Consider the following 22,023-nt stretch of genomic DNA (forward strand, 5'->3'; position numbering starts at 1 on the left):
CCGCCTCCCAGCCCTGGTAGCACTATGTGTCTCTCGGAGGCGACGTGATTTGCATTAGCCCCGCCTCACGGCGGGCAGCCCGGGCGTTGATTGGCTGCGCGGGACCGGAGTGGCAGGACGGGTTTCAGGTGGGGCCGGGCGGCCGGCGCGGCCGGGCGCGGGAGCGAGCCCCGCCCGCCCGGGCTGACCTTCCCGGATCGCGAGGAAGGGAGAGGGCTGTCGTCCCGGCCGTGCCCTGCCCTGCGGCTGAGACTTCAGGCCACAGCCCGCGGTGAAGAGTGTCGACGATGGAAGCGATTCGCAAAAACAACCGCAGGTTGCTATAGAAACGAGAGAGCCACAGCCGAGTCTCTGAGCTTTCCCTTCCTGGGCCTCAGCGGGGGTGGGGGGGGAGAGGGGCTGAGTCACAAGATGTGACCCCCCCTCCGTATCCCACCCGCAGTTGGGGGAGGGCGACGAAGAGCTGCCGAGCAGCCTAGCGGAGAAGAGATGCCGCAGAGCGGTCAAGCCGCCCACGCCTCAGCCCCCCCCTCGCCCCAGGACACCCACCCCCCGCACGCGGTGAATAGAAGGAAAAGCGGGGGGTGGGCGCAGACGGGGTGCGGTGAGCTGGGCCGAGTACCCAAGCGCTATCCAGCTCGTCGTAGGCTCCTACGGCCCCTAACGCCAATCCCTCCCTACATAGGTCTTCCTTTTTTCTCACGGACCCCAAGAGCCTTCTCGGGATCTCCCCCAAGGACCCCTCCATTCCAAACCTCCTGTCTTCCCGTCCGTAGACGGAGCTGTCCCCAGCCGCCGCCAGTCTCCGGCCTCGGATGTTGACACAAACCCCAGGCGGTTTACACTGAAAGGGTCTGGAAGGTTTCAGGGCCCTGGGAACACCTCCTCCCCCGTCCCCCTGCACTTGGGGGTCTCCCCAAAGCCTGCCTGGCCACACCCTCCCCTACACTGGCAACTGAGACTGAAGGAAGGGGGATGGAACCCTTTTGTTTCAAACTGGGGCAAAAGAGGAGGCGAGGGCTTCCCACTGGACCGCATACAGGCCGCCCAGGGAACTTGTAGGTATCTGTCAAAAGTGGGGCAGGGTGTGTGGCTATGATCCAATGGGAGCCTGATGCTGAAAAGCAACTGGGGGGCCGACGGTAAGGGGAGAGTCCGACTTCTACCTAAGGAGCAAATGTTGAGGTGGGCAGTGCATTGGGGAACGAGGACCCACCTGCCAAGAGTGGAGACAAGGCTTCTTCTGCTGGTCCCAGAAATTCCAGGGCCCAGCTTGTTGGGAGGAATCAGCAGCAGACCTAGGGGATCCAGAGATGAGCAGGAGCTCAACCCTGCTCACAGATAACCATAATCCAGAGAGTGGATAGAGACAGCTCAGGATGCTGGAAGTGGTGTCTGAAACTCTAAACTGAGACTCTGCCAATTGACACCACATCTGACCATGGGAAAGCCCCTTCTCTCTGGGCCTCTCAGTCTGTAAATGTAGGAGCTGGTACAGGAGGTCCAAAGGAGCAGAGGAAGAATTTCAGCCAGGGGAGTGAAGAAGATAATCATGTGGACATGAATCTGACTGTTGCACTACACTCGTGAGCTCCCTAACAAGAGCTCACATTGAGAGCTTTGTCCCAGGCATGAAGCTGACACTCCTTATAGCTTACCTCATTTACTTCTCAAAAGAACACTGCAAGGCAGAGAATTACTCCCACTTCACAGATGAGGAAATTGAGGCACAGAGCAGTTTACTGACTGATCCATGTTCATAAAACAGCAGAACTGGGATTTGAAGCCAGGTAGTCTGGTCCTAGCCAAACCACAATACTGTCTCTCTAAGATTCAAGACCTTTAGAGGAGAGACTTTGAATTGGAATATTCTTTTCTGATGCCAGGAGGCATTACAAAGGCAAAGCCCAGTTCCTGAGCCTTCTTCTCTGACTCGCAGGCAAACAAGACATGGGATTCCAAGAGCTGCAGTAGACCTGGAAGCAAGGAAAAGCCCTCCTGAACTACAAGAAGGCCAGCCTGTGACCTTGCACTATCCCCATCCCTGGCCCCGGAATCAGGTATGGAATCCAGGAATCCCAGGCGAGCAGGAGAAGGAAGGCAACTGGCAGTTAGTAAGCAGGGTACACTGGTCCTGTGCTGGCTCTTCAAACCAGGCAAGACCATCCAGGCAGCCTCGTCCATGAATCACCTTAGGGTCCTCTGATGATCCTTGAATTTCCCATCAAAACCCATCTTCACCTGCTCACAGGACTTGAGATTCTGATCTTGATTCTGCTGCTTGGCGCTAGATTAAGGACTCGGTCGTCTGTATCTGTCCAGAGACCAACTGGACCTAGGGGAGCAGGCAGGAGAAAAAATAGGGAGGCAGGGGCTTCTGCTATCGATTTACCAATAAATTTGTATTGAAAAACCAGTCCAACTGAAAGTGCATAGAAACTGAATTTCAGGCCTGGTATCATTACTTTATTTCACAGCAGAGGATGGAGGTTCCGAGAGGTTAGGAATCTCACCCACTATAACAAAGCTCATTAGAACAGTTGGGATTCCAATCTAGGTCTGACTCTAGAGTCCACACTCTTAACCACTTACAGACCTGTGAGCCTGGGAAAGGGAAGTGTCCAGAACTGAGTGAGGGCTTCCACTGTTCTGCAGCTAACGGCTGAGCAGAGGATTGTGGCTTAAGTTCGGGAGCTGTGTTGTGGCCTTGCTGTTCTCTGACTTGGCACCCCTGCTCCACATTACTGAAGGAGTCAGCCCCACAGAATGAGAAAGGCAGAGCAGATTGCACGGGAGAAGGAAGAGTGGGTTGTTCAGAGGCCCCCAGGGGGCATGGAGGAAACTGAGCCCCCAGAGGTCTGCAGGCAGTGGCCGCTTCACTGAAGTGCTAGCATACCTCCCTCTTGTTGGTCCGGAACAGCGCCTGTATGATGGATAATGCCTTTCTGACTCCCTGGGTTTCCTCAGCCTTGGCTAGTGCAGCCTGGTGACAGCTGGAATTCCCCTGGGTCCTAGCTATTTCACAGTCTCCTTTGTGGCTGGGAGAAAGTGAGATCACCAGCACTGGGCTCCTTCCTTTTCCCCATTGGCTAAACAGGATTTATTTTTTTAATTTCCAAAATAGAACTCTATTATCTTTTTTTTTTTTTTTTTTTGGCTTGTTAATACATGGTGGCTAAAAAACAATACTGAGAGAATGGAAGTTACCCAAAGTCCCTCCTTTGAGCAGTAACTGCAGGGAAACATGTGTTTTGCCTGCACTGCCTCCCTCTCCTTCTTCCTGCCAGAGAAGCTATATAACGCAGTGGGTTAAGAGCACAGATTCTGGGGCCAGATTGCCTGGGTTTGCACCTCAGCTCTCTCACCAGCCATGTGACCACACGCAAGTTACGTTGCCTTTATGCATCTTGGAATAAAGACCTTGACCCCTTTCCATTCCCATGTGCCATCTCCTACTTCCCTCTCCCAGTGGCCAAAACCATTGGAAACCAAGGACACAGAAGCCCAGTAGATACAGGCACAGAGAGGTAGAGAGTTAGACAAGCAGAGAACAGACCTACAGGGAATACCCACAGCTATATATCTGCACATGAACTTTGACTGCACGCCATAGCAATAGGTCTGGCTACCTCAAGGGGAGAAGTGGTTAAGTGGGAGGAGCTGAACATTGCAAGGATCATGGGGTAGCAGAGGCTTTCAAGTCAGACGACCCTCCAACAAGCTATGTAACCTCAGAATCTGCAGTTCAGGTTCCTATTCTGAAATGGCAATAATGATAATGAGGACTCAGCCAGGATAAGCTCAGCAGAGTGGCTGGCACACGTAAGCGCTATATTCACATAAATATATAAATCATGGTTGTTAAGGTGCTATATTAGTTGGGGGCAAAGGCTAAACAGCTATGACAAATAGATCCAAACATACAGTAACTCAAATGCAATAGAAGTTTATTTCTTGTTACATATAATCGAGGGGTGGTGTCAGGTTGCTAGGTGGCTCTCCTTATCGGATTTGGGCCCCAGCCTCCTCCTGCTTTGTGGTTATCCCATCCCCAACGGTCTCCAGACAATGCAAAGGGTAAGAGAGAACAGAGAAAATACACCTGCTTCTGAAGACTTTGCTCTGGAAGTGACTCATGCCACTTCCTCTCACATTCCAGGGAAACAAACAACATTCTAGGAGTTCAAAGAGTGAGTTTCATATACTCTTTTGAATGTAAAAATCTTAGGAGGGCTGGAGAAGTAAAACAGACAGTGAGGTGACCCAGAGACATCTACCTGGAGGAAACCACTACCACCCCTAGGCTGGAGATGCAAAAGGGAGAACATGCTCTCAGGAGCTCATGTTCATTGCTTTGCTAAACCATTTGGATCCCCTGCTGCTGCCACCATTGCAACCCCACCACTGCTGGCTGCCTGGCAGGAAGCCAGCAGCTCCTCTCACCCTCCCACCGCGCCTTCTGGGAGAGTGCTGCTTGAGAAGGAACCCCTATCTCAGCTGACCTATTGTCTCATTGATCTGCCTGTAATGGCAGGGGTAGGATGATGTGGGAAAAAGCACTGGTGAGGAAAGACGTGGTAGCAATGCCAATTGGAGAGATTGTGCCCTTGAGTGGTCAATTCCTGATATATTTATGCATATATAGTTATAGTGATACAGTTATATAGTTACATCGTTTTATAGTTTTATAGTTATATAGAGACCATATTCCAGTGTTGGCCAACAGAACCTTTTGTGACGATACAGATGTTTTATGCCCGTGCTGTCTAATACGGTAGCTGCTCGTCACGTGTGGCTATTGAGCACTTGCAATATGGTTAGTGTCAATGAGGAACTGAACTTTACATTGGTATTAAATTTTAATTTAAATCATCACATATCGTTTGTACTTACTAGGTTGGACAGCTCAGCTGCAGACCCTGCAGTTGGGGGTGAAGAGGCCGGGTAGGAACAGCTCGCTGGGACCCTTGCAAAGGAACGTGGCATACTGCGGGCTGGGGATCTACAGGAAAAATGTAGTCATGTTTCAAGAGACCATAGATATCCAAGAGATAGCAAGAGGACGTGGGATCAAGTGTCTCACCAGCAGGGCGTACAGGTGTCTCACTGAGGTGAGTCTACAGATAATGATTAGCTGGTGGCAAGGCTGAAATTCAACCAGAACACACCAGTGTAACCACACCAATTGTTAAAATAACGGAACATTTCCTTATCAGTTGGTAACCAGCCATTTCCTTGAGAGTGCTTCTTGCCACCCCAACTGAGGGGTGGCAAGGACTGCCGCTGAGGACTCCCTGGACTTTTGAATCACCAAGTAGAACCCCCACTGCTCCTCCCCTCTGACCTGGCCCAGCAGGGAGCTTTCAACACCTGCTCTAGGGACTGGCCAATGAATATTCTGTTGGGTTGGTGCCTATGCCACTGTGATTGTAGATTATCTGGAATATCATCCGTAGTATTGCACACTGAAGGCACAGTATCTGTGTGGTTACTCACACAGGGGAATATCAGTTATACCCCCCGAAGAGGCCTGCCCCACTCACCATGGGCAGTCCAATAAGAAACCCTTTCTCTCCATTCTCCCTTTTCCCTAAAACTCACACTAGAGAATCAATGACAAGGAAGGAGGTAAGTGTGTGAGAGCTCTTTCCCCACCCATGCTGGCCGCAGGAACCTTAAATTGGTCCTTCCTGGGGTGGTGACTGGGAAAGAACTTTGAGTCCAATATGAAATTTAAACGTTAACAAAGTAAATTTCAGTAATTAAAAGTGATGAAAATGATGGGCTTAGGTCTGTGGTTAGGGATGGGTGGGAGGTGAAAAGAATCAGCTCCCTTGATCTAGGTGCTGACCTCCTTCTCCAGTCTCCCATTGCCAATTTCTGGCCCTGGAATGCCTAGTCATTGAGCCCAGGGCATGCCCTGTCCTTAGGCCACCTACAGCTACACACACACACACACACACACAACACACCTGGGCATGTCTGGTTGTTCTTAACTCCCAAGGGCCTTGGGAAAATAGGAGTGTACCAAAGTATCCAGGGGCCAGCCTGGCCATTAGAAGGAGCTACCATGGGCCCCACAGCCTCAAGCTGGTCTTGTGGGGACATCTGGCTCAAGTTGGGTCTATCAGATGTTGTCTCCTGGGAATTCTGAGTGGAGGGGCACATGGATGTCAGTGGTCTAGGAAAATAGTCCTGTGAGCTCCTGCATGCCGGGCTCTAGGCCTGGTCTTCTGAGACTATTTCTTGGCCGCTCAACCCTGTCTTAGAATCCATGAGCTATCACATGGCTCTAACATTCATCTGACATTCATCTCCTTTTCTCCCCACCCATCGCCTACCTTTTTTCCCCTTAAGTTAGCCAGAGCTAGTTTCTATGGCTTGCAGCCAAATGACTCTCCACTAATAAAGGCCATTTAAGGTCAGACAGGAGGTGCAGTGAGAGGCAAAGTGCCGGGAGAGGGCACTGCGGGCTCACTTTGAAGGGAACTTTGAGTGACCCCAAAGGTTCTGGAGGCTTTTAAAGGGAACGAGAGTGGAGGAGCAGACAGTGAGTGGAGAGAAGGCTCTTCCTTGCAGCAGGAAAGACAAGGTAGGTGCCAGTGAGATGAAAAGTGACGGTGCGGTGCAAAGCCAGGGGCCTTTGTTTCAACCATAGCCACATCATTCACTCACTATGTGACCTGGGCCAAGTCACCTGACTCACCTAACTAAGTGACCTGGGGCAAGACCTGGAAAAAGGAAAAACTAGGATATAACTAGAACCTTTACAACTTTACAAGGTTGTTGTGAGGATTAAATGCTTAGAACAGTTGTTGTGAGGATGAAGTGCTTAGAACGTTGTCTGGAATATACACATAGTACATTTCAGTTACTATTACCACTGTCCTTTCACTGAGCCTATCTCAAAGGGACAGAGATAGAGCCAGAAAATGACAAGTAACAACCAGGATGACAACCAAGGATGGTGGTCACAGACTTCAGATGATTTCAGAGAATAGGATGTTAGCAGGAAGCTGGTGGTGCAGAAAGGAAGAGGGGGAGGGGTGGAGGGAGCTCTGAGCCCAAAGTTTGGTTGAATGATCTGAAAAAAGGAAATGGGGGTACCTTCTCTTCTCAAGTGATGGAAGAGGAAATTAGGACAAATACTGGCAAATTGGGGGGCAGGCATGGAAGTCAAGAGGTGTCCTCTCCCACAGGCCTCTAGTCTTTGTGAAGCAGGCTTTCTGCACAGTCGGGGGTAGGTAGTGAGGACTCAGTTTTCCCCACCTTCACAAACTGGGCCTCCCTTTTCATGTGAATCCTTTAGCTTTCTTCTTTTGACTTTCATCCTTCATTCATTCTTTTCATATAGATTTATTGAGTGCCTAATAAGTACTAAACTCTGTGAATACAAATGTGTATAAATTTGGGTTCTCAAGAGAAACAGAACCAAAAGGGGAGTGAGATATATGGAGATTTATTATCAGGACTGGTTCATGCAATTATGGAGCCCAGGAAATCTTGAGGTTTGCAGTCAGCATGCTGGGGGACCTAAGAGAGGCAATAGTGTCACATCTGGTACTACTCCAACTCTGAAGGTAGGAGAAAACCAGTGTCCTAGGTGGAGACAGTGAGGCAGAGACAGCAAATTCTCACTCAGTTTTTTGTCCCATTCAGGCATTACCAGATTGGATGAGGCCTCCTTCCATTAGGGAGGGCAATCTGCTTCAGTGAGCCAATGGATTCAAATTTTAATCACATTCAGAAGCACCCCCAAAGTAATGGTGGGGTACCCCATAGCCCAGTTAAGTTGACACATAAAATCAACTATTATAAAGACCAACATGGCAGTTGCTCACATAGAGCTTATGCTCCAACAGGGACAACAGACAAAAAGTAAACCAGTAACTACATAATTACATGCTAATATCACAATATGCCACGAGGAAATGAACAGGGTGTGTGATCAAATAAGGCGGCCCTGAATTTGATGCCAGATTGGAGTGTCCAAGTAGGTGACATCTAGAGGGTTGGAAGTGGCCAGCCAGGTGAGAGAGAGATGTGTTCTAGATGTGAGGGACAGCATGGGCAGAGACACCCAGGTAGGGAAGAGTGGCCCGCCACGTGACATCAAAGACCTTTGTGGCTGGAGAAAAGGCATTTTATCCCAAATGCCATCAGATTGGTTTGTGGCTGGGGGTGGGCAACATGAATCACCTCAATTATATGAAGGATTACTCAGGTTTCCCGGTGGAGAATGAGTTCGAGTGGCCTGAGAATGGAGATGGGAGACCTGAAGTGGTTGTGGGGGTGGCAACCGGATAGAAGGGGGTGAGTAGGCTAGAGCTGATGGGAAGAGAGCCTACAGACCTGTCCCCATGGCCTCCACACCTTGAGCATGGGATATGACTGAGAGCTGAACCCCATTGTAGACACCAGATCATCTAGGTATGGGGTGCAAAGATGCCTGTGTGTTAGGGTGCTGGGAGTGGGGAGCCTGATGGTAGTCAACCCATGGAGAGGGCGGCACAAGGCTTAACCTCTCCTCCTGGTAGACAATGGGCAGCAAGACTGACTTTTGGGGTCATTTCCAAACCTGAGTTCCTGCTGCTGATCTTGGGGGAACATGTACAAGGGGAACGAGCCAGGCTCAGGACAGGTCTGATTTGAACCCCAACTCTGCCCTACATTCCCTTCTGACACTTTGCTTCATTGATATTTAGTTTCCATCTCTCTGAAACAGGATAAATAATGGTGCTGGGCTCATAGCATTTGTTGTCAAGATGAAATAATGCATGAAAAAACACTGCAAGGCCTGGGGTACAGGGCAGGGCTCAGTGAATGGAGAGACTAGAGAAAGCTCTGGTTTCTGGCTGAGACTAGAAAGAGATCAGGAGCTGAATGATCTGGGCTGGGCCTGCAGTCTCGCTCACCCCCTTATTTGCAGACAGATCCTGGATGCTGTGGGTGGCTCAGTACTACCTGGTGGAGCTGAACAACCTCTCGAAGGGCAGTCTGGAGGTGACCTGGACAAGCTCACACTGTCCCAAAGCTGTAAACTGCAGTGTGGGGACCCCTGGGAATCTGCATTTTGTGTGCACCACGTTTGAGAACTGCTTTCTTGTCCACCTTATGTCTTTTAAGTTCGAGGAAACTGGAAACCACAGGAGAAGTAAAATCGCAATAATGGGTGAGCTTGAGTGTGGAGAACTGAGTAGGAATAAACCAGATGGGAAAAGGCTGAGGGCAAAGGTTTGACTGCGTAGAGGGGATGATTTTCCTGTTTTAAAAGAACAAGCCAACATACCTACAGTTTGACTTCTGAAAGGAGAATGTGCAGGTGGGGAGAGACCTCTAAACAATTCATCCGATTCTGCCCGGCCCCTGCCCCACACAGCGGCAGGTCCTGCCCTGAACTCAGGGCTGCACAGGTATGCGCCATGAAGATGCAGAAGCTGGGGGTATTGAAATACTAACATACTCAACGGCACATAGTAACTGTGATAAATAGTAAGATTGATTATTTATAAACAGAAGTTATAATAGAAGCTCATTAGTTCATTGGATATCATCATGGACGTTGATAAATGCACCTCCTAAAATAGCGGCTCTGAGAAAGGCTGGGCCTCTCTGCTGCCCCCCCCCCCACGCCTCTGCAGACAGCATGCCCCGCCTTGCTCATTCTTAGGAAGCACACTGTGCTTTAGAGGAATCATCAGTTTATCTTTATCTTCAAATTACTCACTTGTTAGTGCTTCTAAATAGTTTACCCTTTACTTAGATTTTATTGCTGGTGCATTATACCACTTGGTTAAGTATTATGGGTGCAGGGTTTTGTTTTCTTAGAAGATCCAAAACTTACTGGAAAATCTTAGAGATGAAAACCGGGGTAAAGAGACAACAGTGTTTGGTATTTCTTTTTTTTTGGGATTTAAAAAAAAAATGTTTTTGTAGAAGAACTCGGGTGGAGGCCAGAGGTGCAGCGTGTGTGTGTGTGTGTGTGTGTGTGTGTGTGAGAGAGAGAGAGAGAGAGAGAGAGAGAAAGGATTCATCAGAGACAGAGTAGGGAGCAGAACAGGCAGATCTACTGAAATACACTGCTGAGGGGAGCAGAGGGCGAGGCAGGAGAGATCTGCTGCACCATGTGGGTCGTTCCCTGGCCGGGGATGAAACTCATGCTGCAGTGGCTGCGGATAGCTTCATAGTGCTGAAACTTAACCCCTAGGCTACCAGGGAGGCCCTGGTATTACTTCTAAATATCAGAAATAAATAGCTTCTGAGTCTGGGGGAGAACTCTTTAAAAAAGATACTGCTAGTGAAGTAAATGTGGCATCAAAAGGTGCCCGGTGTAGGACTCCCTGGTGGTGCAAGGGGTTAAGCTGCAGTGCTATGAAGCTATCCGCAGCCACTGCAGCTTGAGTTCTATCCCTGGCCAGAAGCAGATCCACATGACAGAGCAGACCTCTCCTGGCTCACCTGCTGCTCCCCTCAGCAGTGTCTCAGTAGATCTGCCTGTTCTGCTCCCCACTCTGTCTATGGTGAATCCTCTCACACCCACCCCCGCACTTCTGGCCTGTACCCCAGTTCTTTTATGCATAAATAAATAAATCTTAAAAAAAATGGTACCTGACGTTTACTAGATCTGAAGGTGCTCAGCTTGTGTGGCATTTGTACCATTCAGAGTGGCCTGTTAAAACTCATGGCTTGTATCAGTCTGGAGTGGGTAAGACAAGCAAGAACACTATGAAGGATACAGAAAAAGGGATTTGTTAAGAAATGAAAACTTATGCAATTATAGGAATTTGTTCAGGGCATAGTGGGGAAGAATGTTCTCAATGCCCACAGCCTCAACTGGATATATGACAGCTGAGTACCAAAATCATCTGGAGACACCTTCACTTGTGTCAGGGACTTGATGCTGGCTGCCAGTGGGGAACCTCAACTGGGGCTGTTGGCCTGAGATCTGGCCAGCAGCATGTGGGTGGAAGTGAGAGGAATCTCTTCCAGGCCTGGGCCATACAAATCATCCATGCGTGGTCCTTTCTATTCTTCATCCATCAGCTCAACAGAGAGGCTTTTGGGACCTCGAAGAAGGCAAAACTCTAAGCGAAGAAGTGTGAGTCTCTGAAGGACTGGTAGAGTTCCTTTTGGCATCCTGATCACCACATTCTAATGGGGTGTGGGGGTGGTTCCCAACACACACAACAAGCCATTCTTGGACACCAGCAGGGTATCAGAACACAATTCAGATGCTATCTACCTGGAGAAGGCATCAGATTCCACAGGTAATGGATTCAGGCTCCTGAGACCATCCCCATTCCCCATCTCCACCTCCTCCCTACCAAATACTGTTTGCAAGTCGGGCTGTTACCTGTGCTTCTGACTGACTGGCTGTAAGTCCAAGAGTTCCAAATCCCCTCCTTGAGTTATGTCAATTATGCTTTAATGGCTTGCAGAACTCAGGAAACTGTTTATTCACTCACTAAATAACCCATTTATTGCAAAAGATGTTAAAAGATATGGATCAATAGTCAGATGAAGAGATACACAGGGCAAAGTATGGGGAAAGAGCTTCCATGCCTTCTCCAGATGTACCACTGTCCTGACACCCCCACGTGTTCACTTGGAAACTCTGAATCTTTGCACTTGGATTTTTAATGGAAGCTTCATTGCATAAGCACAGATGATTAAATCATTGACCACTGGTTACTGGTTTGCCTTCCCATCCCTCTCCCCTCCCTTGAGGTCTGGAAATTCCAACCCTATAATTACATGGTTGTTTCTCCTGGCAACCAGACCCCATCCTTAGGTGAGGTCCAAAAGTTACACCATTCATATAACAAAAGACATATTTGTCATGCTCAACACTTAAGAAATTCCAAGCATTCTGGGAATTGTAAGTCAGGAACTATAGACAAAGACCAAATATGTGAGACATATATTTTTTCATCTGAATGACTGAATATATATTTCTTATGAATCTCGAGATTGCACAGCAAATTCCTCACCAATCTAGTTTGGACTGTGGCATGAATAAGAAATAACTTTCTACTAAGTCAAGTCATTTATTTACGTTTTCAAGCTGTCTGTTACAGCAGTTAATGTTAATGACCTTTAACCAATAACCATTTCTACTCATTTAATGACCTTTAACCAATAACCATTTCTGCTCATTTATCGAAGAGACAAATGACCATAGATTTTCACCTGAAGTTGCTAACATTCTCCTTCTGACTGATCTCGTGCCTCATATTACCTAAAATGTGTTTGATCTCATTTGTCTTTTCCTGAGTAATGGTCATGACTGATAAGGTCATTTTAACAACATTTTAGGGGAAGTCACTGCTTTTCTATCATCAAGTTTACAAACCATTCATGTCTAGATCTATCTCTCCTGCCCCCATGAAAATAGAAAAGTGATCATCTCTATCTAAAGGGCTCCTAGGGTACAAATGTCCTCCACTTTACCAAATCCAGTAACAATTTTATATTCCTGTCTTTCTCAATCCCCTCAACAACATTCATTGTAGTTGAACAAACTTCTTGAAATACCTTCTTCATTTGACTTTTATGATGTACCTTTGCTTTAACTCACTGGCCTCACCTTCACCTCTTTCAACAGCTCTTCAGTGAGATAGCTGAAATTACATGAGGCCAAATCTCAAATTACATGAGGCCAAATTAGCACTCTTAATTAACCCTTCCAAATCAATGTCTCCTTCTACCTATCAATCCATGACACCAACTTTCATCCAGGGAGTCAGGCCAGTTTCCCCCAAACTCTAATGAATCAGCAGTGCTATCAAGACTAGTATCAAATGACATATATTAGAATCAGTCAATTTCTTTCCATGTTTTCTTTTACTACTCTAGTTCTAACCATCATCATCTCTGGATAATTTCAAATAGCTTTGAAATTGGCTTGCTTTCCTCCACTCTTGTTTCAATACAGACTAATCATAAAAAAAAAAAAAAAACAGTGATCTTTTAAAAGCAAAAACTGCCCTGTTTTCCAAATACATCAAGCTCTTTCTTACCTCAGGGCCTTTACACTGGTGGGTCTATTTTCCCAAAAGATGCTCCTCCCCACTCACTGAAGGGATATTTCTTATCCTTTAGATCCAAACTAAAAGAAAGCACTTTTCACCCTGTATAAATCAGATTCTCCCTCTCTATCTTCTCTAGATTATAGCACCCTGTTTATTTTCATTAGGACTTGTAATTATATTTTTGTTTACTTTTGATTTTAAATTGTCAACTTTCATAAGACTATAAACTCCATGAAGGCAAGTGCTATGGGCCTAGTATGTGGCCCCCAAAATTTATAAGTTGAAGGCCTAACCCCCAACGTATTTGGAGATAGGATCTGTAGGGGGATAATTAAGATTAAATGAAGTCATAAATGTGGGCCCCAAATACAATAAGATTAAAGGTCTTTAGAAAAGGAGAAAATAAATCTCTTTGTTTCTTTCTCCCTACCCCCAGCTCAGATTCCAAATGTACACAGAGGTGAGAGGCCATGTGAGGACATAGCCAGCAGGCGGCCATCTAGAAGACAAGAAGAGAGGGCCTCCCCGGTGGCACAGTGGTTGAGTGCTGGGTTGCGAGGCTGCCCACAGCCTCTGCAGCGCCAGTTCGGTCCCCAGTCCACCGGCAAGGGTCCCACAAAAAAATAAAAAGAAAGAAGAAAAAAAGAGAGTCCTCACCAGGAACCCAACTGGCCAGCTCCTTCACCGTACACTTTCCAGGCTCCAGAACTGTGAGAAAATAAATTGTGTTGTTTTAGCTTCCCAATCTGTGCTATTTTGTTACTGCAACCCAAGCTCACTAATACAGAAGGTTTGCGATCTGCTTGGGTTTTCATCATTTGCACTCAGCTAAGTGATGGACACACAGTAGGCCTGCAAAAATTATTTGCTGAATAAATGAATGGAGTCCACACAAGCTTCTCCTCACTGCCCTCCTGCTCCAGCTGTCTCTACCCCCTGCTACATCAATCCTCAGATTCCCCATCTAGGCTGCTTTGAGGGGAGGACAGAGAGAAACGCCAGGCGCAGGCGCTTCTCCCAGATGCAGTGTTTGAAGAGCACCTTCTCCTTTCTCCTGCCCCTGCTGGGAGCACTGCAGAGAGATGGCTGCCCCCTCGCCCCTTCTGAGACAGGGCTAGCCTGAGCCAAACCTGATGAATACATATTGGCACATGAGAGGAAACTCTTATTTTCCCTGGATTAACTAGCCAGCACTGTGAGAAAATGAGGCCTGTGGCTTGGCCCTCACTCAGGGCTGGGTTAATGGGTAACCGTGTTCAGGGCGTGCTCCTGTTTCTGTGAATAAGTGTGAGCTGAGTTTGATGACCCAGGGCAGTGAGCAGTGGCAAGGAGGAGAGGGCCTTACTGTGCCCTGCCTCGGGCGGGGAATCTGTGCTTCTGTTGGTGACCCCAGGTGCGGTGTGAGGGTGGGGGTGACTGCAGCAGGCTCCCGAGGACACAGCAGGCCCAAACCTGGGCAGAGCTCTGCTAGACCCTGTGTGGTCATCAGCAAGGGGGTTCAAAACTGCCAAATTTACATCTCCAGCTCCAGGCCTCACTGACTTCCCTTTCCTTCCTTCCTTCCTTCCTTCCTTCCTTCCTTCCTTCCTTCCTTCCTTCCTTCCTTCCTTCCTTCCTTCCTTCCTTCCTTCCTTCCTTCCTTCCTTCCTTCCTTCCTTCTTTATTTATGCATACAAGAGCTGGGGTAAAGGCCAGAGATGCGGGGGTGAGAGGATTCACCAGACAGAGTGGGGAACAGAACAGGCAGACTGACTGAAGCACACTGCTGAGGGGAGCAGCGGGTGAGACAGGAGAGGTCTGCTGCGTCATGTGGGTTGCTCCCTGGCCGGCTGAGGATTGAACTCGTGCTGCAGAGGCTGCGGCTTGCTCCATAGTGCAGTGCTTAACCCCTTGCGCCACCAGGGGGCCACTTTCTTTTCATGGCAATTAATTTCCTCATGCCAGTCTGCTCAAGGCTTCCCAGTGAAACAGGTGGACTGCAGGGTTGATAGTTTAGCCACTTATGTATAATGCTTCCTTTTATGGAGAGACAGAGACAGAGAGACAGAGATAGAGACAGACAGAGACAGAGTGTTACGCATATGGATTTAGTGGTATATAGATCCAGGTTAATACCCCAGAGCTGCCTTATGCTACTTAAAACTTCCATGAACCAATCAAGCAAGTTATTTACCTTTTCTAAGTCTCAGTTACTTCATCTGTAAATTGGAGAAAATAACACATACCTGAAAGAGAATGCAGTTTAATTTTAGGTAATATTTACTTAAATAGCATACCAGTTTGTGATCTACGACTGCCCTCTAGAGGTAATGTTAAAACATGGCCTCCCATAACTTTGCTAAATACAATCCCTGTTACTTCTGAAACTTGCCCCCCAAGTGCAATAATTTCTAGCAATCAAGTGACCTGATAACAACTGGTTTTTAAGATCTCTGATCTCTTTTGAATTGCAAGATCAGGATCCTCAAAGGGAACCAGGAAGGTTTGGTCCTACTGGTCCTGCAGGGTAGTTTGGCACCAAAGACATGATTCTCATAATAGTAAGTTACCCATTATCAATAATAACAACACACAATACACGCACGCGCACACACACACACACACACACACCCCACCCCACACCACGACGCCCCAATAGCTTTACAAAACCAAACAATTCATTTTATTAGGTTAAAATGGATCCATAATCTGTTATCTTATATCTTGTGGGGGTTGGGAGTTCAGGAAGATTAAATGCAGTGTGTAAATTGTGTGTAACACCCCATCACAATTGGGATTAACTAACTCACAATCCAATATATTAATATCTCTTCAGCAAAACATAATAAGTGGATAAAAACAATAAAAAGACTCATATCAGTTTAGATGAGGTTTTGCTGCCAGTTTTCAGAAAGTTTTGAATTTGGGAATCACAGTTAAGGGTTGTGGGCCAGTTACCCAATGCTAAACCAATCCAGGATGCTAGTATGAGAAAAGAAAATTTAACCCAAACTCATGAACATATTTGCAAAAGTCCTAAAATAAAATGCTAACAAATCGAATCTGGCAGTATATTTTTAAAAATCATGTAATTGTAGCCACTTGCCACAGCTGTGATTATGGGATGAAATTGATAATAAGAGCCATGAGATAGGTTTAAGTCTAGTGCACAAAGCAGGAACTATAGTAGATGCTGCATTTTCACCTCTCTGGGAGGTCCAGCAGCCACCCAAGTCCTTTGTCACCCACCCGAAAGACATGCACAACTACAGCAGGACAGCCAAGGTGTTTGGGAGTCACCTAGACTCATAGGTACGGTAGCCTCGATCTCCCACCATGTTTTATACCATCCCTCCAGCCTGCACACCCACTGAGAGTGCCTCTGAACCTAAGCACACAACAAAGGAAGCAGACACACTATCTCCCATTTACCTTAATTCTGCAGTTTCCAAGGAAACAGTATTGTAGTCAGTGGCAGGCTTGCATCAGCCCAGACCTGATATTAATGTCCCCTCCACTCACAGAAGGATGAGTTAACAGATTAGAAAATTGAGTGATGTGATTTGCCAATTAACTGGTAAAGGATAAAATCATATCATTCTTTCAAAAGGGCAGAAATATAATTCACAAAACCAAATATAGGACTTTAATAAAAATGCTTAGCAAATAGGAATAGAAAGGAAACTTTTCAGTCTGTTAAAGTGTTTCTGCTGCTCCAAACCCAAACTTTATACTTAAGAGGGAAGTTCGGAAGCACTTCTGTTAAGTCAGGAACAATGTAGGTTTGTGCACTAATGTTATGATTCTTCACCGTTCTACTAGAGTTCCTAGCCAATATGAGCAGAGGAATAAATAAGAAGTATAAGAGGGCCTCCCTGGTGGCACAAGGGTTAAGCACCGCACTATGAAGCAATCCGAAGCCTCTGCAGCCCAAGTTCAATCCCCGGCCGGCCAGGGAGCAACACACATGATGCAGCAGACCTCTCCTGTCTTGCCCGCTGCTCCCCTCAGCAGTGTATTTCACTCACTCTGCCTGTTCTGTTCCCTGCTCTATCTTTGGTGAATCCTATCACCCCCCTCATTTCTGGCCTGTACCCCAGCTCTTGGATGCATAAATAAATAAATCTTTAAAAAAAAAAAAGAAGTGTAAGAACTAGAAAGAATCAACACTGTCTCTGTTTTCAGGTTCTATTATTGTCAATTTAGAAAATCCAAGAAAATTTAGAGAAGAACTATCTCAACTAATAAGAAAGTTTGGCAGGTCTAAATACTAAATCAATTGATCAATAGATATAGGAATAAGAAACAAGATATAGTAGATACAGATATCATTCACAGTGTCAATAAAAACTAAAAGTTATCTAGGAATGCATCCTATAAAAGATGTGCTAAACCTTTGCATAGGAAAATACAAAACATTTAAAAAGATACAAAAAGAATATAAAAGGGTAATTAGAAAGATATTACATGCTTATGAATGGGAATAGTTACTATCTGAAAGATGTCATTTCTCCCTCAAAATAAACTTACAAATTCAATTCATTCCAACAATAACTTACCAGGATTTTTTATGTAAGTGGATTCTAAGCAAGTAGATTCTAAAATTCATATAAAAGAGTAAACATCCAAGAATATGCAAGATGGTTTGGGGAAAAAAGGACATACTAGTTATAAAACTTTATTATTAAACTTTAGAAATTATTCCTCTCTCTCTCTCTCTCTCTCTCTCTCTCCCTCTCTCTCTAGGACTCCTATTACACATAAATTGGTATAGCTGATATTGTACCACAGGTCTCTGAGACTGTTCCTTTTTCTTCCTTTTCTTATCCTCTGTCCTTTGGATTAGATCATTTCTATTCAACTATCTTTAAGTTCACTAATTATTTCTTCTGCCAGCTCAGAAGTTGACTGTTGAGTCCTTTTAGTGACTCTTTCATTTATAACGGTGCTTTTAATTCTAGAATTTTCACTTGGTTCTTTTTTACAGTTTCTAGCTTCTCTTTGAGAGTTCCTATTGCTGACTTAGAATATTTTCCTTGATTCTTTAAACAGATTCTTTTACTTCTTTGAGCATATTTATAATAGCTGCTTTGATCTCTTTGTTTGCTATATACAATATCTAGGCCTACTCAGTGACACTTTCCTATTGGCAGTCTTTTGTTTCCCCCTGAGTATGAGTCACATCTTCCTGTTTTTTTGGCAAGTTTCAAAATTTTAATTGAAACTGATCATTTAAAATAATATATTGTGGCAAAGCTGGATTCTGATCTTTCCTCTGGAGAGACGTTTCTGTTGTTAGTTGTTTTTTTCATCTTGTTTTTTAGTAGTTTGTCTGGATATAATCTGCAGAATTTGTCTTTCTAGCAGTGTTCTAGAGTTGTGCTTCTTGGTTTTTTAAATGTTGTTTTTGTTATCTTTATTTTTAATTTGGCTTCCTAGTGGGTCTAATATCTCATGGTAACCAATGAGAGGTTTTGCCCAAATACCTTATGCCTATAAGGTTTTCATTCTTTGCCTATGAATGTGTGTAGCTGCAGAACATTCAATGTTCACGGAATTTTCACCAGGTTTTCCTTTTCAATGGGTCCTCCTGATTACTTTCTTGTGTTTATAGCTTCCAGGTCAGCCAGGGATGACATTTAAGATGAACTCTCCTAGCAACTCTCAAGGACATGATACAGTTTCATTAACTATAATCACTCCACTGTACAATGGACTTCCAGAACTTATTCATCTTATAACTGGACCTTTGTACCTTTTGACCAGCATTCCTCATTTCCCCTACCCCCATGCCCTGGTAAACACCAATATCCTCAGTTTCTGTGAGTTCAGCTTCTTTAGAAGTGATATAAGCAATTGTCATTCACTTGTTGGCCATTTGTATTTTCCCTTGGAGAAATGCTTATTCAAGTCCTTTGCCCATTTTTAAATAGGGCTGTTTGCTCTTTTGTTGTTGAGTTGAAAAGACTAGAATTTACATTTGGTTCTTTTTTGTGGTTTCCAGTGGTTTGAGATTTCCTATTTGCTGACTCATAGTCATAATATTTTCTTTTGATTCTTTAAACAGAATCTGGATATTAGACTTTTTTTAAAGATTTATTTATTTATACATACATACATACATACATACATACATACATACATACATACATGCATACAAACAAGCACTGGGTACAGTCAGAAGCACCGGAGGGTGAAAGAATTCACCAGAGCCAGAGCGGGGAGCAGAGCAGGCAGAAGGACTGAAGTACACTGCTGAGGGGAGCAGCGGGCGGCAGGAGAGGTCTGCACGCCATGTGGGACCCTCCTTTGGTGGCCGGGGAGCAGCCAGGGACCGAATCGGCGCTGCAGAGGCTGCGGGCAGCTTCACAACCCAGCGCTCAACCGCTGCGCCACCGGGGAGGCCCTGGATACTAGGTTTTTAAAACATTTATTATTTGCAAATATTTTCTGCCATTCTGTGAGTTACCGTTTTACTCTCTTGATAATATTCTTTAATGCCCAACAGCTTTTAATTTTGGTGAAATTTAATTTAGCTTTTTTCTTTTGTTGTTTGTGCTTTTGGTGTCTTATCTAAGAAATGTTACCAAATCCCAAAGACAATTTTGAAGCTTAATATTTTACTGTGTATTTTTCAAGACAAAATCCTACTATTTGCAAATATTTTTGCTTTATTAACCTCATCTAAAAATTCACCCCAGTAAAAAAGAAGAATTACACAAACTATATCCTTTTAAAATTTTGAATCGACTACTTAATTGCAGGGATCTGTAGTAAAATAAGCAGTAGATACACAAACTGTGCCCAAAGTGAGCTTGAAGGAGCTCAGACCATCCTGAACCACTAAGAACCTTACAAATAAGTGCTTATCTCTAAGTCCAGTTGTGTTGGGGAGTTATCATTTCACTCTCTTACTGTATAATTAGATTCCCAAATTAGCTTTTATATAAAGCTCTTATATAAAATTCATTATTGATTAAGGATAAGTAATTAAAATGTGCTACTTTGAAACATATACAAGAGTAAGCAAGTAATTACTTCAACTTAGACCAGAGCAATATTTTTTTCCAGGAGTATTTTGTGACTGATATTGTTCAGAATTGCCCAAGCAGGATGATGATAAAAAAACATAAGTGAATTTCTAGTTGTTTTATAATTACTTGAAAATTATCTACAGACAATACACCCCTTTATTGTTTGCACCCAGGATGGATAGCTTCCCCAGCCCTACCCTTCATATGTCACTACTTTTCTTGGAATGGGTGGTTCCCGAAGTTCTTCCCAGGACACCAGCTTCAGTGTCACTTAGAGATGACCATTCTCAACACTACCCTGGACCTACTACTTCAGAAACTCTGAGAGTAGACCCTCCCATAATTCCAAAGCAGTTTTACATTTAGAACCGTCCTATTAGAACGGGGACCCTGCCAGACCCAGGACTGAAGTCTAGGGCAGTGTGAGCCAGTGCTATGAGATGATAGCACCAGGCAGGGAAAGTGGCCACCAGCTCTGGGTCCTGTCCCTCCTGCCACCAGTGAGGAAACCTACCCCTGGCTAGTAGAGAGAGTGTTTTAGCGTCTAGTCCTTCACACAGGACTAGACGTGGGCTGCTGACACTGGAAGTGTCTCCATGGAACAAACATTGACTCAGCAACCAGAGGAAGGTAGATGCCTGGAGATTGTGGTTGCCAAGATTGATGGACTTGAATTTGGTTTGTTTTTTTCTTTAGCAGTCCCTGCTGCTGTGCGGCACTTAGCACCCCAGCCACCACTCAAGCTCACAGTCCTCCTTGGGCTGTTGCTCCACATAAATGTACTTCCAGTGTCAGCAGCCCACGTCCTGTGATTCAGCCTCTGCAGAGGAGGCTCAGGCACCCTATGTGCTAAGAATAGAATTTTCCATTTCAACTTTATTTGAAAGAAGCTTTTCTCTGCTTCATTCATCAGATATTAAAGCTCCACTAAATGCCAAGGAATTGTGCAGTGGGTTAGAGTTACAGTGATAAACAAACTGATATGGTCCCTGTTCTCAAAATGAAGAGAAGGGGGGTTTAAAAAATAGATACAAATTGTGCTAAGTTTGATCATGATCTCTAATTCCTCCCTTCAAATATGAGAGAGATAGGCCTATATCTAGGTTTCTCTCTGCCATTCATTTTCTAATACTTTCTATAGATGTTAAGAGGGTTCTGGTACCAATTCCATGTAGGGGAGGAAGTCCCCCCCACCAACAAGCAGTTCTTGGGACAGCAGATGGGTGTCCTACAAGTCAACTCAATTTTGACACTATCTACCTAGAGATAGCATCAGATTCCAGAAGATTAGAGGTTCAGCCCTACAATACTGCCTTGACCCCCTGAACACCTGCTTCAGACTGCAGTACTTCTGACTTGAAGGTTCCAATGGTCCCCTCCTTGAATTTCAACTATAAATCAGAGGTTCTCATGACCCCCACCCTTGAGCTTGATTAGTGTGCACAGCAACTCACAGGAGACTCAGAGAAACATTTCATTTCTGGATTGCTAGATCCCCCTTACTGACAATTTTTCTTTCCATGGTTTCAACTACCTATAGTCTCCTGTGGTCAACTATGGTCTGAATTATGTATGAGATATTTTGAGAGTGAAAGAGTTACATTCATCTAACTTTCACTACAGTGTATTGTTTGACTAATTCTAAGTGATAGTTGTTAACCTTTTATTATAGTATATTGTTCTAATCATTCTATTTTATTACAGTCTGTTGTCTTACTCTAGTTTTTTATACTATTGTTGTTAACCTCTTATGTGCCTATTAATTTAGAAATTAAACTTTATCAGAAGTATGCATGAATGGGGAAAAAGCACTGTGTATGTAGGAGTTGATACTATCCATGGTTTTAGGCACCCATTAGAGGTCTTGGAAAACATACCCTGTGGATAAAGCATTAGTACTGTAAAAGAATATGACAAAAGACATAGACGAACATCCAAAAGGAAGACACGCGGAGAGCAAGGTGTGGAGAAAGGCATGG

The 22,023-nt window shown here is 45.1% G+C and overlaps 2 long non-coding RNA genes across 6 annotated transcripts; one reads left to right on the plus strand and one right to left on the minus strand.

The window, feature by feature from the left end:
• The first annotated feature begins 165 nt into the window (after positions 1-165).
• Positions 166-13,877, plus strand: LOC119236652 (uncharacterized). 4 transcript variants are annotated; one of them, XR_005123127.2, is made up of 6 exons: positions 166-316; positions 1,940-2,060; positions 4,897-5,111; positions 8,930-9,172; positions 11,044-11,267; positions 13,468-13,877. It is a non-coding gene; the product is annotated as an uncharacterized LOC119236652 (long non-coding RNA). The 4 variants fall into 4 exon arrangements; XR_005123126.2 differs by lacking the exon at positions 8,930-9,172; XR_008550365.1 differs by lacking the exon at positions 8,930-9,172 and having other exon boundaries at positions 11,044-11,098.
• Positions 2,187-17,926, minus strand: LOC129145178 (uncharacterized). 2 transcript variants are annotated; one of them, XR_008550366.1, is made up of 5 exons: positions 17,797-17,926; positions 17,570-17,608; positions 16,443-16,584; positions 4,894-5,002; positions 2,187-2,335 (listed from the first exon to the last, which is right to left on the minus strand). It is a non-coding gene; the product is annotated as an uncharacterized LOC129145178 (long non-coding RNA). The 2 variants fall into 2 exon arrangements; XR_008550367.1 differs by lacking the exons at positions 16,443-16,584; positions 17,570-17,608; positions 17,797-17,926 and adding an exon at positions 15,205-15,248.
• Between the last annotated feature and the right edge of the window lie 4,097 nt (positions 17,927-22,023).

The sequence above is a fragment of the Talpa occidentalis genome, unplaced genomic scaffold (genome assembly GCF_014898055.3).
Source record: "Talpa occidentalis isolate TD23 unplaced genomic scaffold, MPIMG_talOcc4v2.1 talOcc4.9, whole genome shotgun sequence".
NCBI classification, from domain to species: domain Eukaryota; kingdom Metazoa; phylum Chordata; class Mammalia; order Eulipotyphla; family Talpidae; genus Talpa; species Talpa occidentalis.